A 16,264-nucleotide genomic window follows, 5' to 3' on the forward strand; every position below is an offset into this window, starting at 1 on the left:
TTATGAAAAATAGGTATGCAAAGTGAGACTTTTCCAATGGCCGAGATATATAGGCAGCACAGACAGACAGCAACCTACATGTGAAACAAGTGCCCCACACAATAGTCTATCACACACTCTGAGCACAAAAAGAGAGTTGTCCTCATTTCTGTTACAAATTACTTTGTAAGGCTCCACACTGCAGCAAAAGCATTTGCAAAATTTCAGCATCTTTCAAAATAAAAATGTATCCGGGAAACTCTTACTGCAATAGGTTAAACCCAAGAACTACATCCACATCTACAGGTAATAATAATAACAATAATAATACTGTTAACAAGGTCTTTAAATTTTACACTGTTTCACATATTCACATCAAGAAAGGAAATATAATTACCTTAACAAAAAGCTGTATGAAACCATCAGGCAAGGAATTTCTCAAGCCTATTACCATATGATCCTTTTTTCTCAAAAACATTTTTTTATAATCTTTTATCAAGCAAGGTACTACACATCCTTGTGATAAAAGTTTTCCATTGATATTTTCTATATTCACCAAATATAACATGCCTGTTATTATGGAGATTTCTATGTGCTCAGATTGAAAGAATCCAAAAATATGTAAACAAGAGTAGTGAATAAATCCCTGGCACTCCGAAATCATAAATATCACTATAAGGGCTATTAATGATCTACCTAAATGGGCATGGCAGCCACAGAGAAATAGCACAAAAAAATAAGGTTTATGTATTAAGTTAGAAAATATGTTGACTGATCCAAGAATTGCAAATTCAGACAGGTGGATCAGCTCATTGCACAAATAATTTAACAAGTTGTGCTAGCAACAGAATGATGTTGAAATATATAAAGAGGAAATACCTTAAGGGACTGATCATGATTAATTTATTAAGTAATTTTATTAATGAGAGAAGGCTGTAAAGAAGATTCTCTATGTAAAACTGATCAGGTCTGAGGTCTGGAGTAATAAGATGGAATTTAATACTATGTAATGCAAAAATATGCTCTTCAGAGAATTTCTGTTGCAAGTTATAGGTTTGATAGTTGGAAAGAGATGTACTTGCATATCCAAGTTAATCACTCAGTAATCATACGCCACCAAACAGCCATGAAGAAAACCAAATATAATACTGAAATTAATCAGGAAAGGTATTTTTTAAATCTCACAGTAGCATGAAAAAAACACTCAGCCTCTGTACTCAAAAAAAAAGTGAGTTCCAATAAGAACAGGCAGAGTCAAGACTTTGTGGAATAGTGAGACTTCTGCAAAGGCACATGAAAACTACTTACTTGTTCAGCATCACATAACAAAAGTCTGAGACTGACACTTCTCTCAACACATCATAGAGGCAGAAGTGTCATGCAAACAAAAAGACAATGCTCGCCCTGCCATAAAGAACTTTTTTGTGGAAATTGGATGAGGCTTTTTACCTGCAGCAGGTGAAATTAAGAAACTGTCTTGAAAAAGAGTAAGCTAAAGCTGTAATTAGATTAATACAGAGTTTGACATGGGTTTTGAGACTTTTGTAAGATATGTCTCTCCCAATGAGAAGACTAGAGCTGATGACACAAGACACCCCTCTTCCCAAGTTACCACTTACAAAATTTACACAAGTAACAAAATTTACACAAGTAACAACAACCAGCAGCCATACCATTCAGCTGTTCTACCACTCTCTTTGTAACTTCAAAGAGTTTTCCAAAGGCCTTCAGAACAATTATTCCCATTTTATAGAAAAGGAAACAGAATTGAAGTAATGTGACGCAGGCAACAAAAAATGCCATCAGAAAGATCAGGAATAAAGAGCAGACTTCCCACATCCAGTTGTAATGAGATGTATTGCCCTGTCTTTATACAAATCAGTGATGGTTGATCCATACATTCAATCATGTCTAAGAGAACTTTTCTGACAAACAAGAAACACGTCAGGTAACACCTGGATAGACACTTAGGGCAAAAAATCTCAAGGCTTTCAAGATCAGGCTCAAAACATGCATGACAAGATTTCTGTGAGCAAATACTGATGGCAGCTAAGGACCTGCCTCAGTGGCCCTTACAATGCAATGTTCTTAAGTGGAGTGAGTCAAAGTGCTCATTCAATAGGTAATACTTCCTGGAACCCCCCTCCTCTGCCCAGCCAGTCCTTGAAAACCAGTAAGAAAAGAAACAGCCTGAACAAATGGCTCCGTTTCTCTGAAGTACACATCTGAGAACAGAAATCGAACACTGAGCAGGATACACAGGTGAATGAAAGCCAGATCCATGGGATACGTTCTAACAGCCAGATTTTTTTAGTTTAACAGAGAAGGACTGTGTGCCTCAGCGCTCAACCCTCTCATTTTATTTAGAGTTATGTCAGAAAAGGTCATGTTGCAAAATATAAACAAATTGCTCACATGGAGCAGATTTCCTAGGATTCCCCTAGTTCCTCATGCTGTTCTGAAGCATAAAAATATATTTTCCTACAGATAACTTATCCTACCAGATAACTTCTAAGTCTCATTTATATCTGTAGGATATACTCAATTCCCAAGTCTCATTTATATATCTGGCATATATTTATACCTGGCCCGAAAAAAACAGAACTCAGCTAAATTTCTGACTACCTCCCCTCCCTCCTGTATCTCTCGCACACACAGAGGACTGTGTGCTTATCTTCTGCTGATCCAGACACAAAAAAATCATGGCAAAATTCAGTTCTGACATCAGACAGAAGCAGAATGCCATACTCAAAACTTCAGAGCCAGCATATCAGATGTGATAGATCTCACAGATATATTAGTTATCTACTGCCAACATTTTGGGGCTCTATCAATTGCAGCCTGGCTCACTGGTTATGCACCAAATTTCCCTGTCAGGGGTCTCTGACCAGGCTAATTTTGCAGATGGCAATAACCACCTAATCAATCCATGTCTTTCTAAGTCCTAATGGAGCACCTGCACATCCAGGCATGAATCTTCCTCCTGACATCCTCCACAAACATAAATTACAAGTTTAGTGCATGCACCGGACAAGTCTCAGTGACCCCTTGACAGGGCAAACAGAGGTCATGCAACAATCTGAATTTCAGCACCCACTATTTCCAGCCATTCCTTTTCTGAATTTTAAAGCCTGGAGCTGCAGTTAGCATCACTCTCAGGTCTCAAGGGAACACAACTTTGAAGTGATGTCTCGTTTCTAAGCCTGATAACATAAGCAATGTTTCCATTAGGAAGTATTGCAGTGTAACAGGAGCAGATCTCTAGGATGAAATGGTTCTGAAGACATAAAATTCTTATTTTACAAGAAGGGGAACTATCTGTGGCCTAGCTCTACAATGGACTGGATACACTTTCATGGTTGGAGCACATCCTTCAGTTTATAAATCCACTTTGTATGCTTCAAGAGGGTCCTGCATTGCCAAGGCAAGTGTGGTAAGATGATAAGGAGATTCACTTGAATGGGGAATTATAAGAGACAATTAGGTTATGAGCTGTAAAACCTGCCTGCAGAGGCACATGGCAGAACAAAGGAGCACATGGCAGCACAGAGAAGCTTGTCTCCACCGGGCCCTGGGGGAGGAGGTGTCACACTGCAGACCCCATACGAAGCGTGTTGCTGATGTGGCAACATGGCATAGGTCACGCCATATAAGGAAATCCTGTGCCTTAGAAAAGGGTATAAAACCAGCTCATTCCTTTGAATAAACAGTTCAGAGTCCCTGGCAGTCTGGGTCCGTGATTCAATCACCAACTTGAAAACCAGTAAAATGCTAGTGGGGCCAAAGCCATCTTACTCATGACTAATACCTTGTCTGTCAACTGCCATCCATGCAAAAACACTTGCATATAGGTAAGGAATATCTATCAGATCTTAGTTACCTTTGCATCTCAGCCAGCTTCAAAAATTCACCATTCAAGGCTCAGAAAGGTTCTCTGGTTTGTAACAGAAAGGCTGTGAAGACAATCAGACGTCATGAATGAAGCCCACTGATACCAGAGGGGGTCTAGGGTCAGGTACATAATTAATAATCCTTTTTAACCCTGTACATTCGAGCCAGTTATTGTTAACCAAGGACACAATGGGTTGATCACTTAGTAGGACAGAGCCACAGCTGTGATTAGAAATAGCACAAGGTACTAAGCTCACTGATGGACTCATTGGTTTCACTGATGACACCATCAAGGCTCTGTCACTGCTCAGCAAAGCATGCCAAGGCAAGTACCTGTGGAACAGCCTCCCCTTGCTAAGATCATTTCAGTTTCCTGCTATTAGCATAACAGAGCCTTACCAACTCTGTCACTGGATTTAGATAACAACAGCTAGTATTTCCTGATGAATTTAACTTTCACAAGCTTGTCTAATCTCTTTTTTAATGTATTTTATACTTCTAGTCTTCCCTGGCTCCTATATTAATGAGTTTCACAATTTTATTGTAGGCCACATATTTGCTCTTAAGTATGATGCCTGACAGCTACATTTCCTGCTCCAAGTTCTTGCCTTATAAGAAACTGTACATAATCACATTCACTTCTGCAGTTGTATCCTACCTGTAACTTTATAGACTTATTCCACTTAATGGGGTTTTTTTCATACCAGAACCTCAACCCTCATTTGTGTCCTCTGAGTATTTTTTCCACTAATTTTCAATACAGGCTGATCATCTAATCTCCCAACCCACAATAATGCCAGAACTTTCTATAACTTGTGCCATCACTTTCCTTGATAATTCTGCTTAATTTTCCATCATCATCAAGCTTTTTTGAGACTTTCATCCACTTAATTTCTGTTGAAAAGGACCCTGACTGCTAACTCAATTCAAGATAGCATGTCAGCTATTATCTGAGCCAGAAACACGCACTGTGCAGAAAGGAATGCTAAACAAAAGGCAATGCCAAACAAGTGACCTCATTCCATCTCTGCTACCCTTGCCCTAGTCATGTCTACAGCTTGCTGGCACAGGCAAATAAAACCTTTGGCCCTTTCCCTTGTTCTCACAACACTGCAGCCAAAGGCAGCCCAGCCCACACCAGAGCAAGTATCTCTGCTGAGCAGGAAAGAAACATTGAGAGATGAGGTTGAGGTACCTCCACAGACCCTTTGAATCCTTCATTTTCCACCAACAGTACCTGAGGGAACAGCACTACTGAGCAGTTCCAGCTCTGCAACAAAATGATAGCCAATCTCACTTAAGATAAAAGGTGACAAAGTGCCTTTGTCCCACTTAATGATAAAAGGACGGAGTAGGATCCCTGCTCAGTATTGGCACACTGAGGTACAGCCTGGAGACACCCAGACCTTCACCGAGTGCACACTCTGGGTCTTGCCACAGCTTACTCATAAGACAATCCTCCAGTCTTCCCTCAAAGACCACCTCTGCTGTACCAAAATCCACACCAGCCACACTGTCCTCCTCAGCTACTTACCCACTCACTGTTGTGGAAACTGGGAACAGCTCTCCTGTTATGCCAAACCCTATAAAAATCAGTTAACCCTTGCAACATAAGTCACACACTCAGGAGTATATTTCTCCTCTTAAGGCTAGAAAAGGGCTAGACTGGCCAAACTGGGTATGGGTTCACTTTACACCACTGTTCCCCAGCGAAGAAAGAAGGAAGTCAAGTCAAAAAACCCACCTCTGAAATTATATTTTCTTCAGATTAGACTTTCCTGAAGTCCACCAGGGACAGAGGTTCAGAGGCCCTTTTATTTTCTGCCTGTTGCTTACTTAGTGAGATATTCAGCATCTCCCCCTTTATAATCTGTCTTTCAGGGGGAGTGAACTGGGTCACTATTTACCAACTGAGAAAAGACAGGAGAGAAAGAATCTCAAGGCAGATCTGGGGGAAAAAAGAAACATCCTTCCATTTTCTATTAAAATAATGTGGTTTCTAACAGTGAGAGTGTGTTGGTGTGAGACAGAGTCTTTCCAAAAAAGTACACAAATATTTCTGTAACTAAATCATTATTTGAATTATTCCAAGAGCAGAAAGGGTTAGAAAGCAATCTTGTGTCACTCTAATCTACTGTTTGGAGAAGTAAACTCTTCTCCTCTCACATCTTTGTAGACACAAGTAGAAATGGCACATGTAACCTTTTGCTACTTCTTTACTCATGTTAGGATGGTTAAAAAGTTCAATCATTAATTATACTCATTACAGTGCTGGCTTTGTCACAACTGATATATCTACTGACAGCCTAAGGAAATCACAGACATATGTGTTAACATGCAAAAAAACCGAAAACCTGAGTGCCACAGAGGACCAGATACTGCTGTTGTCAAGGTCAATGAAGCCTGTGAGCGTCATGGGGGTGAGACACTCAAATCTCTAGGGATCAAGATAAAAGACAGTGTTAGAAGAAGCAGAGGAGGTTTAATGCCTAAGATGCTGCCCTAGCAACTGATGCACAGCACAAAAGCATCAGGTAAGGCAGAACTAAAAGGTAAAATGATAAGCAGGTAATGGACAATGAAGTAAAACAAGGAAATTAGAAATTATATTTTCCTTCCAAGTGTTTTAACTACCCAAAGATCTCTAGAAGTGCTAACTCCTACTTCTCAACTTTTTGGCTAATTAATTTTTTCCCATTTTAAAAGCCTCATTTTAATTAGCTCCCAAGTTGAGCTGCCATGAAGAGGTTTTATTTTCATTCTCTTTTTTCTATATGTAAAAAAGACTGGCTTCAAAAGTATGTACTCATTAAAAATAATTAGTTATTTAGACACCACTAAAACATATTCAAGGACACAGGAAAAACAAGTTGTTGGGGTTTTGTCATAATTTAGTTGCTTAGCATCACAACAGAAAAAAAAAGCCATATCCTTAAATATACGAATGCTACCAAGTAGATTAAGTCTTAAAGTCACTAGTGTTTAAAGAGAGACTCGCGTCCTTTAGTCAGACAATGGACACGTGCTTACAGCAGTTACCACAACACCCTTCATAGTTGTCTTCATTACAGCTTGGAATTTTTCATTCCATAAAATACAGCACAAAAAGGCACATGCAATACAGTCAATACCACAGTAAAATGTGAAAATACCTGTCAATTTATTCCTCACATTTATGTAGCTGTTTTAGCCTTCAATCAGGATTTTCAGAGTTATAAATAAGTACAGAAGTAAACCTTTAGGTCAATACATATCTGTAACACATTCATCTGTTGACAAGCTGACAATTAGTGTGGATTAAAAATGAAGTCCATGAAATGTTATGTTACATATTTGAAGATTATATAGTAGTTTTTTAAACTACTGATGCCTTTCATATAAGCCTTGCCTTGCAATATGAATGTTATTCCAAACAGAAAATTAAACCAGCAAGACAGAAATTTCTATCTTTTTCTTTTGTATCTCCTAACTAGATTAAACTATCTTATTATTATTTTACTCAGGAAAAGCCCAAGAAGTATTTTTCTAAACTGGACTGAATATGTTACTCATCAAGGAATAGAGCAGTCTTATGCAATTGAAATGTATATCATGTAAAACAACTCATCAACACAAATACAGTTTTAACCAAATACAGGTTCAACTTAAAATTTACCAATGCCAGTAACATAAATGAATGCAATGCCTTTGATTCTGGAGTGCAATAACACTGTTCTGATTTACACAAAAAATACATGATTTAATTATTTCTCTATAATGCAGAGTTTTCTTACTGTTTTCTAAAGAGAAGCATGACAGGACATCCCTATCAAAATATTTAGGTTATCACTTGATTCAGTTCTACTTAAAGTCTACAGTTTTGCAACCAATTTACATTTAGCATTCATTTCTCATGCATGAGTTGACCCACTTACACATGCAGTAAATCCATGCCTTTGGGGATTTTTCTGGACTGCTTTGCTTTATTTTCACCACACAACTCATTTTATTTTGTCAATACAGTGAGCAAGGTTACAGTCATCTTGTCAAATTTATTTATTTAAATTAGAATCAGAAAAACTATACTACTCCCTGTGGAACTTCACAGAAAACTTTTTGAAACTTTGAGGCTACATAATTTCTGCAATCAACTGATTTCGTATGAAAGCACTAATACAAAAAAAAAAAAGTGTTACAGCAATTTCTTCTGTAAACTTATAAAATAGACTTCTGAAACCCTAGAAAAATACAATAAACCACAATAATATGTATCATATTATACTTGCTCAAAAAAAGAAGAGAAAAAAGATTTTCCTAAGCAACCCTATAGAATAAAGCCAGATGGAATAAGATCATTTAAGAAGCAGCTATGTAGGCGTCACATCTGCTTGCTTTGACTATCAGAGATCCACTTAACCTAAAATATTTCCCCCTACATCTCTTGAGGATTCACGTTTGAGAAGCTTCGTTTGAGGTCACTTATCATCCTCACCGTAGGGCTACTGAAAGTGAACCTTCCCCAGGCAGAAATTGTCCCAAGGTCACATGCCATTCGAGTTCAAATAGACTTGTATGTAACAGAAAGGAACTTCCATTTTACACAATTTCCTAATGTGGTGTTTCTTTCACACATTAGTAGCTTACCAGAACCTCAGTAGAGATTTGTAGATAGTGTTTCAGTGGATTTACCCAAAGGCCTATCTGAATTTACACATCTAATGCTATGTGGGCAGTATGACATATAATAAACTCACTAACAGCATTATAAATCCTTATTTCTAATGCTAACAATTTTTCCAAATGCAGTTATGCATCAGGCAGGGGTTTGTTTTCCAGCTTCTCAAAGACAAAATGTTCCTGCTCTTTCTAGAGAAGAGTTATGTGCCTCTCCACCTGTGTTACATAAGAAGCAGCTTCATAACAACATCACTGATAGACTCTGATGCTTCTGCTCCGGACCAGGAAGCTGTCCTTCAGCAGGTAAGGAAAGTCACCTCATTAGGGATATCTGTTCTACTACCCCCATGGACTATGGTCTATAATTGAGTTATACATTGCTGAAAACTGAACATCCACCCTCTCAGCAGAAATTTAACCGTCATTTAAGTCAACTAAATTATTCAGTTCCACCTGTACTGACAGTTTCACACAGAATTACTATAATGACGATCTGACATTCCAAAAAAGTATCCTTCAAGTTAGCATTCTGGGATCTAAAAATACTGTTTCTCCCCACATGTTGGGAGCTATCGTTATGTAAATCACATGGATTAAGAAAGAGACACCAGAAAAGAGAATCTGAAAATGTTATGGGAACAGAAAGAGAAGTCAGTGCTACCCCAGATGAATCACGAACACACTGCTCTGGATTCTCAGCAATCTTTTCCTCCCCAATAAACAACTGTAAAATTCCCTAGCAAAGTCTATGCCTCCCTCTACTTCTAATAGGAGGCTACACAGAAGATAATGGTTTATTCTAGGTGCTACTTACTGCATTAGCATGAATAATCTGTGTGCTTTAGTTCTTCATTTAAATAAGGACCACCTATCCATATCCTCCGTATTGGAGGATTCCAATACCTCCTTATTTCTTAGACAACTCTGACAACAATGTAATTGAATACAGTTAAAGAAGTGAGAAAGAAGCTTTGAGGAAAACTCCACAAAGAAGTTACAGGTTGTTTTTACAACATTTTATGATGTGTGGAGTATCAAAACATACAGTAAATAAACAGTAAATGAAAGAAAAATTAGAAAACTGAATAGTGGTGACTATTGTTCTACACAGGGATCACAATAGAAAGAAGTGGCAAAGCAGCATGCCACCAAATTTCTTCAGTGAAAATTTTTCCTGAAATTGTAGGTAAAGAATTCATATACATAGGAACTATTTTAACACTGTCTCTTTCTAATTTTGCGTAATATTTTGATAATGATGAGTAAAGAAAGATTTTTCCTTTTTAAGTAGAATACACCTTGAGGTTTCAAATGAATTCTCAAAGCTTTCCATTTTCTCATTTAGCATGAATTCTATCTAAAATATTACTTACATTTCCTTAGAGTCATCATTTCTTAAGAATGTGTTCAGTCATTTTAAACATTTCTGAAAGCTTACAAAATATAAAACCTATGTAAAAATCTGCAAAAAATTCTCATGGTCATTGAAAATTAATGTAATTCTTTTTCTAAGTAATTTCTAATGCATTTATTAGGACTTTACATTTAAAGGCAAAATTATTTCTGCCTACTGAAAATTAGAAGTCAAATAAACTTCAACACAGAACTATTAGAAAGTCAAATGACCTGAGCCTTCTCAGAACTTCCATTTCTATGTATCTACACAAAACAAGCTTAGATGATCAATCCACAGAAGGAACAAGGTTGGATGTGACTCTGTGCATGTACATGTACACTGCACAGGAGCACAGCAGGTGCTCCACCTTCTTGCAGAGATACACTCATATTAGCAACAGGAACGACACATTCAACCTTCTTGTTTCCAGACAGGAAAAATGCTGTTGAACGCAACTGATAGATGCTTAATCACATGAGTTATACGCAGATATTTGAAGTGCAGCTGTGTGGAATTAAGCTTACAGCATACCAGATAATGAATAGCTCTTGGAGTTCATGTTAAACTGCCAGAGGTACCAAGGGCAGCAGAGGGCAATCAGTAGCAGGGTGCATGTGGCTGACCACACCCGCCGCAGACACACAGCACTCACGGCACTGCTCAACACTTGCTATTCAATCTACGTTAGCTGACACAATTGTGTCAATAAAAGCTTGTTTTTCCAATGAAACAACAGCAACATAAAAATCATGCTTAGGAATATAGGGATTTAGGAACAAAGTATGAATTACTTCAGAAGGAGTTAAATCCCAGCATTGCCTAGAACAGCATAAGCTCTTTTTTTATGCAATTTAAAATGCTTACCCAGTCTCTTCGTTGATGTGCCAGGGTTGGTTTTGTGAAATTGACATTGATGCTGCTGTTAATTTTTCTTGTTCCCTATTCTTCTTCACTTGAATTCAACAGAGGGAAAAAAACCCTTAGAGACAAGTATCAGCAGGTTTTGTGCTGTGCATCCTACAAATGGAGCTCTGGGCCATGTTGTTAGCATCTTCTCCTGCCAATTTTCTCTACAATCTGTTTTGGCAATTTAAGAGACCATTTTATGTTTGAGCAAGTAAACAGATTGAACAACTCTGCCAACAGCTTCCAAATAGGGAGCCGTGGCTCAGTGTCTGTTAGGGACAGTTTCTAATTTCAGATGTTCAGATGTGCACAACTACAGTAGCGATGTGGTTTGGGTCCTCCTTTACTTGCTACTGAAGATGTATTTTTATCACATCTGAGGTAGTGTCCAATTCCTTATCATTTGTGTCTTTGTCCAGATAACAGGTGTTCAGCTGATTCAAATTATGGGGGAAATCCTGTCCTCCTCTGCATTCCCTGAAGCTGTATAAATTTAACTGGAGGTAGATTGTGAACCTTGATAATTAAAAACCCCACACCAGGCACCACATTTCATTAAAGACATTTAAAGACAATTAATATACACCTTTTTTCATTAGAACCCACATACAACACTTTAAAGAATGCTACAAGATCTTCACACACTCTCTGCATCCAATACAGGCTTCACTAACTTCAGTGAGGAGTTCAACTCCTCATACTTGGCAAGCAACTCCCTTACCCCATAGAGCGGTGATTCAGAGACCTTCTCTCCATTAACTCTACTGTCCTTCCTAAGTTCTTCACCAAAATAGGATACCTTGGAAATGTGTTTTTCAAAGCAGATTTCATCTGCTTTCTTATTTTCCTTCTTTGCATTAAGGCATAGTTTTCATTTCAGATACGATCCAAACCTACTGGAAAATGAGTCACATACAAATAAATTAACTGCATGGCTTCATTTTTCTGTCTCTCCAAGAGATGAAGGGCACAAATGTGTGGTGCTTATTGCTCCTACATGATTTAAGTTCATACCAGCATTAATGAGGAAGTGAGGAATGCTTTTACATGGGCTCTTAATGCAATGAGCACAACCACTGTGAAAGCTTCCATGCATCCTTCCAGCCATACAACCAAGCCAGCAACCTCTACTATCCAAGCACTGGCCTTTATCTTAATGAAAGCTTCTCACTCCATCAATTTGTATGGACACCTGTTTTCTTTTATACTTTGCAGACATTTACCAGAAACATATTTAAGAAAGAGCAACTTATTTCACATAGGATAAAACATGCTTCAAGTCATATATCTAGACATAAAAGTACAGTGGCAGTAAGCTGCAGCTCATTGCTGCAGACTGCTGAAAGTGTTCCATTTCCCCAAAGAAAATATTATTAGATTGAGTTTCTACTCCCTCCTTTAGCCCTGTGTCATGATAGACCAATAATCTTTTGTTGTCATCTTTATTTATTCTGTTCCTTTTGCCACCTTAACTTTTTCCTTGTAAAACCAGTTTGCAGTTAGCTTAATTGCAAAATCACCTATAAAAATACATGGGGTTGGTTTGGTTTTTTTTTCATTTTGAGAATCTTTGCATTCATATTGAAAATCCTTTCAAAGTTCAAGAGGGACAAAAAACACTGCAAGGTCCTTTGACAAAATGTACACTTTTCTCTGTATGAACAGTATATATTTTTTTTGTATTGACTACAAAGTCAATGTCAAAATATGTTGTCCATCTGCAGAACTAGGCTAAAAAATCATGCGATACTGGGATAAATTTCATTCTTTTCTAAGAAGCTGCATTCTGGTCCTGATACCTCCATAAGAGCCATAAAGTAAAGTCCACAAGTTTGGTCTAAATCTTCAGAGGAAGGATTGCTGGTGGCAAAATAACAACCAAAATTCAACCCCCTTTACCTACCCACTCTCCTTCCAGTCCCCCCATGATTTTTTTCCTCACAAGGTTTATATTCATATCACAAGAGATTCTTTAAAAAGTCAGAGCACTGTGCTAATATCCATATGCTGCCAAACTTCATATCAGGACAAAAAAGACAATCTTTTAAAAACATTTATGCTACTTAACATTTATTATTATAAAATTTATTTTGTTATTTATTTTCATCAAGGATAGCTACACAGTTAACTGTTCTCACTTACCCCTTCAATGCAGTAGTTACAATTTTGGTTCAAATAGGCTCTTTGAGAAGTTTCTAGTACTTCAAGGTGAAATCAAAACAAAACTGAAAATTAAATAGATATATTAGTATTCTTCCATTTTTCTGTATCTGAAAATTAAAATTATTTTAGAATTATTAAAGTGCTTACCTTTCAGTGTCTTGAAACCTTAATTAGATCCTTAGTCCATGATGTATACTGCTTATCTGACAAATACAGAAACTACTCTGTGTGGAAGGCATTTCTATAATTCAGGAGCTTTCTAATTAAATTGAAGATGTGGCCTATGCACAATTATCTTTCTAGGATATAATGCTATAAATTGTTATTTCAGTGTAAACAGAAATGAAATGCAACTTCTTTTATCATGCACATTTTAAAATTCCATTTTGCCCTTCAAGACTAATTATTTCTAATATAGTCCCTGACTTGGAATCTCTCTCAGCTACGTACATAAGTAAAACAACTCTCTATTATTAAGACTGGATAGAACAAATCTACATTGTTAAGAATTGGTTGGTCAGAAATGAAGAGAAAGGAGTCTTACATGCAATGACCAAGAGAAAAAACTGAAATAAAACCACTTTTCCCATTTTAAAAAGCTATTTCTGGATCTGAAAAGGCAGGTGAGTATCCTTGGTTCAGGAACCAGACAGTATCATAAATCATGCAACGATCTTCCACTAGGAATGAAACCCCCTTAATCCACTCAAAAATAGAGATGGGAAGAAAGCTCTTTCCCATGTCACAAAACTACTTGTTTGTTTTTATTATTTCCTTTTCCCACAACAGAAAACCCAATATGCTTTGAACAAGAGAGAGGTAAGAGCATGCAAGTGAGCTGTGTCATACTACCCTGTTATGATGTTCAGGGTACTGGACTTGGGAAGTCTAAATAAATTTCTTGGCAGGCCAATATCCCAAACTGAGCACCACAGACCTGCTGCACGGCACTCCTCTCAATCTCTCCTAACAGAGCAGACCCGTGCAAGGGATTAAGTATTCACCAGAGCATTGCTTGTTTCATCTCCTTGATGCGTTCCAGAGCTACTCCACACAAAGGAATCACTCTTGCTTGAGGAAGCTATGTAGGTCATGAGAGGACCTAATTTAAGTTCCTGGTCTGAATAAAAAATACAGCTGATTAAAACCAGGGAGTCACTGAAGTTTCCCAGATCCCAAATGGAAGTCTTAATGGCCATGTTTTTCACCACTCTACATTTTTCTCTCTTACAAGCCGGTAATTTCAGTTGCCCCAGTATGAACATAAGAGATGAGCTTTTGTTCTCATCTTGCCTATACAGCAGCAGTTGCATGGCTCTTAAATAAACTGTCCTCTCCATTAGCCAAGGCTCCAGGAAATGAGCCCAAATTTTTCATCTCAAAGACTAGCTCTGGACATCAAAATCTTAACTAGTGAATGCTTTGGCAATAACGGTAAATCTCCATTGCTGTGAAAAACTAGTATTTTTCAGAGATTTTTTTCTTCAATAATATCCCAACTTGAAGAAAGTTCTTTTCTTTCAAGTAAATAAATCCCATTCTTTTCATCTGATCATACTTGCACGGGGTGTCTCTGCTGCTGTGCTCTTATTTTACTACTACAGAGAGTGATTCAAAAACATTTTCCCAAAATAATCCATAGGGACAAGTTCTTGCAGCAGAAAAATGATCAGAAAGGAAGTCAGGACAAGTGAATAGTATTGATTCTGCATCACTTCTAGTTCACACTAGTTCTTACCTATTTTATACATATCAGAACTTGCACTACGTATCACTCAATATTCCACCATGAAGTGAGTTAAACATGCTACAAGAGAATACAATGCAAATAAATAACTTTCTAAGTGAAAATATAAATCAGGAAAAGTCCTGTTTTTAAAAATCCCATTCCTGTAAGCTAATGAAATATGTTAGGTTTTGCTATTTGCCATTTCTTTGTCATCTTGCAGAGCATTGTCTCACATGTATTTTCTTTTTAAACTCAGCATCAAAATTTTATCTGCTTCTAGAAAATTCCATCTTGCGTTATGCTAATTTTGACAGCCCCTGCTAAAAAAGAGACAAAACTTTTTAACTTACATAATGTATATCCTTTATACGTAAACAAAAAGTTACAAAAGTATTCTTACTTGCTGACAAATCTATTAAAAGGGCAAAAAGTGTCAAATCATTTTAATAAAGAAAGTACTTTGAGCATACTAGCTGAAAGCTGGAGAGGTGAACACACATTGCCAATGTGCTGTACAAGTCCATGGTATACAGTTACACACATTTCAAAATCTGACATACACAAATCAATCACCAAAATCAGATTGTTCACTCGCACAGACTTCATCGGAACTACCAACAAACACGCCTTTTCTTAGACACACTATTTTTCCATCTACAATCACTTTAGGTTGCAGTCACATACATTACTGATTTGTTCCTGAGTCCTTTTCAGTCTTTGTAACTCGGGCGTATCGGTCACAATACTGAACCCTCTTCCTTTGCTTTCTTCAAAGTCTCTTTTGTATTTTACCTACAGAATAGAAAATACAGAAGAACAGGGTTGTTTTCATTTTCCACAACGTGCCCCTAGCAATTTAGCATTTTTTTTTACTGTAAACAAAGCACTTGTGAAAGGCTTTCAGCCTTTAAAGGAGAAGCCTGCCTTCATCCACTAACAGAGATAGGCAGCGACTGGGCAAAATTCCCCAGTGCTCAAGCAACTGCCTCCTCCAGGGGTGCCAAGGGCTCACCTCCACGAATACTGCAGCTGTGGAAATATCACTCTCTGTGGTCATTTCATTCTCAGAGCAGTTACCACAGAACTATAGCACTTATTCTCATACAAAGAAAAATACCTATAACTAAACCTGGAGGTCTTCTAACACACAGCTTCACATTCCATCCTCTCCTCATGATGATTCTACCAGCCTCTTTCCCAGTTGAAACATAAATTACACGGTAAAACAATACTGCATGAAAAGAGTATTTAGACTACCATGAAGTTAAATCTTTTTAAGTTATGGAATGGCTGCCTGTACAAGCTTAATTTGTCCCTCTTGCACATATGCATTCGGATATTGTCTTTAATCAGGTACTCATATATTGTACTTCGGCAAGGCCCCCTGCTTTATTGTGTACACAGCAGAGATGGTTCCATATGTGGTGTATCCTATTTTTTGGACAGACTACTTAAATCCTACCATCAAGGTAGGAATTTTAGTTTCCCCAGAAGCTTTTATATAGCTCTCATCACAGCCATTAATCAAACTTCATAATGCACCC

The 16,264-nt window shown here is 37.5% G+C and overlaps 1 protein-coding gene across 6 annotated transcripts in view; it reads right to left on the reverse strand.

The window, feature by feature from the left end:
• NEBL (nebulette) overlaps positions 1–15,398 on the reverse strand; it is a 140,138-nt gene extending 124,740 nt beyond the window's left edge. For 2 of the 6 annotated variants that reach the window (XM_017741518.1, XM_017741515.1), the window contains exons 1-2: positions 11,550–11,703; positions 10,787–10,874 (exon numbers count right to left, since the gene is read on the reverse strand). The gene's annotated coding sequence lies outside the window, so the exon portion shown is untranslated. Of the gene's footprint in view, positions 1–3,859; positions 3,933–10,786; positions 10,875–11,549; positions 11,704–12,970 lie in introns of those variants that run through there. The other 4 variants (XM_017741516.1, XM_017741513.1, XM_017741514.1 and 1 more) reach the window with 3 other exon arrangements.
• Positions 15,399–16,264: the final 866 nt, after the last annotated feature.

This window comes from Corvus brachyrhynchos, unplaced genomic scaffold (assembly GCF_000691975.1).
Source record: "Corvus brachyrhynchos isolate BGI_N302 unplaced genomic scaffold, ASM69197v1 scaffold167, whole genome shotgun sequence".
Lineage (NCBI taxonomy): Eukaryota > Metazoa > Chordata > Aves > Passeriformes > Corvidae > Corvus > Corvus brachyrhynchos.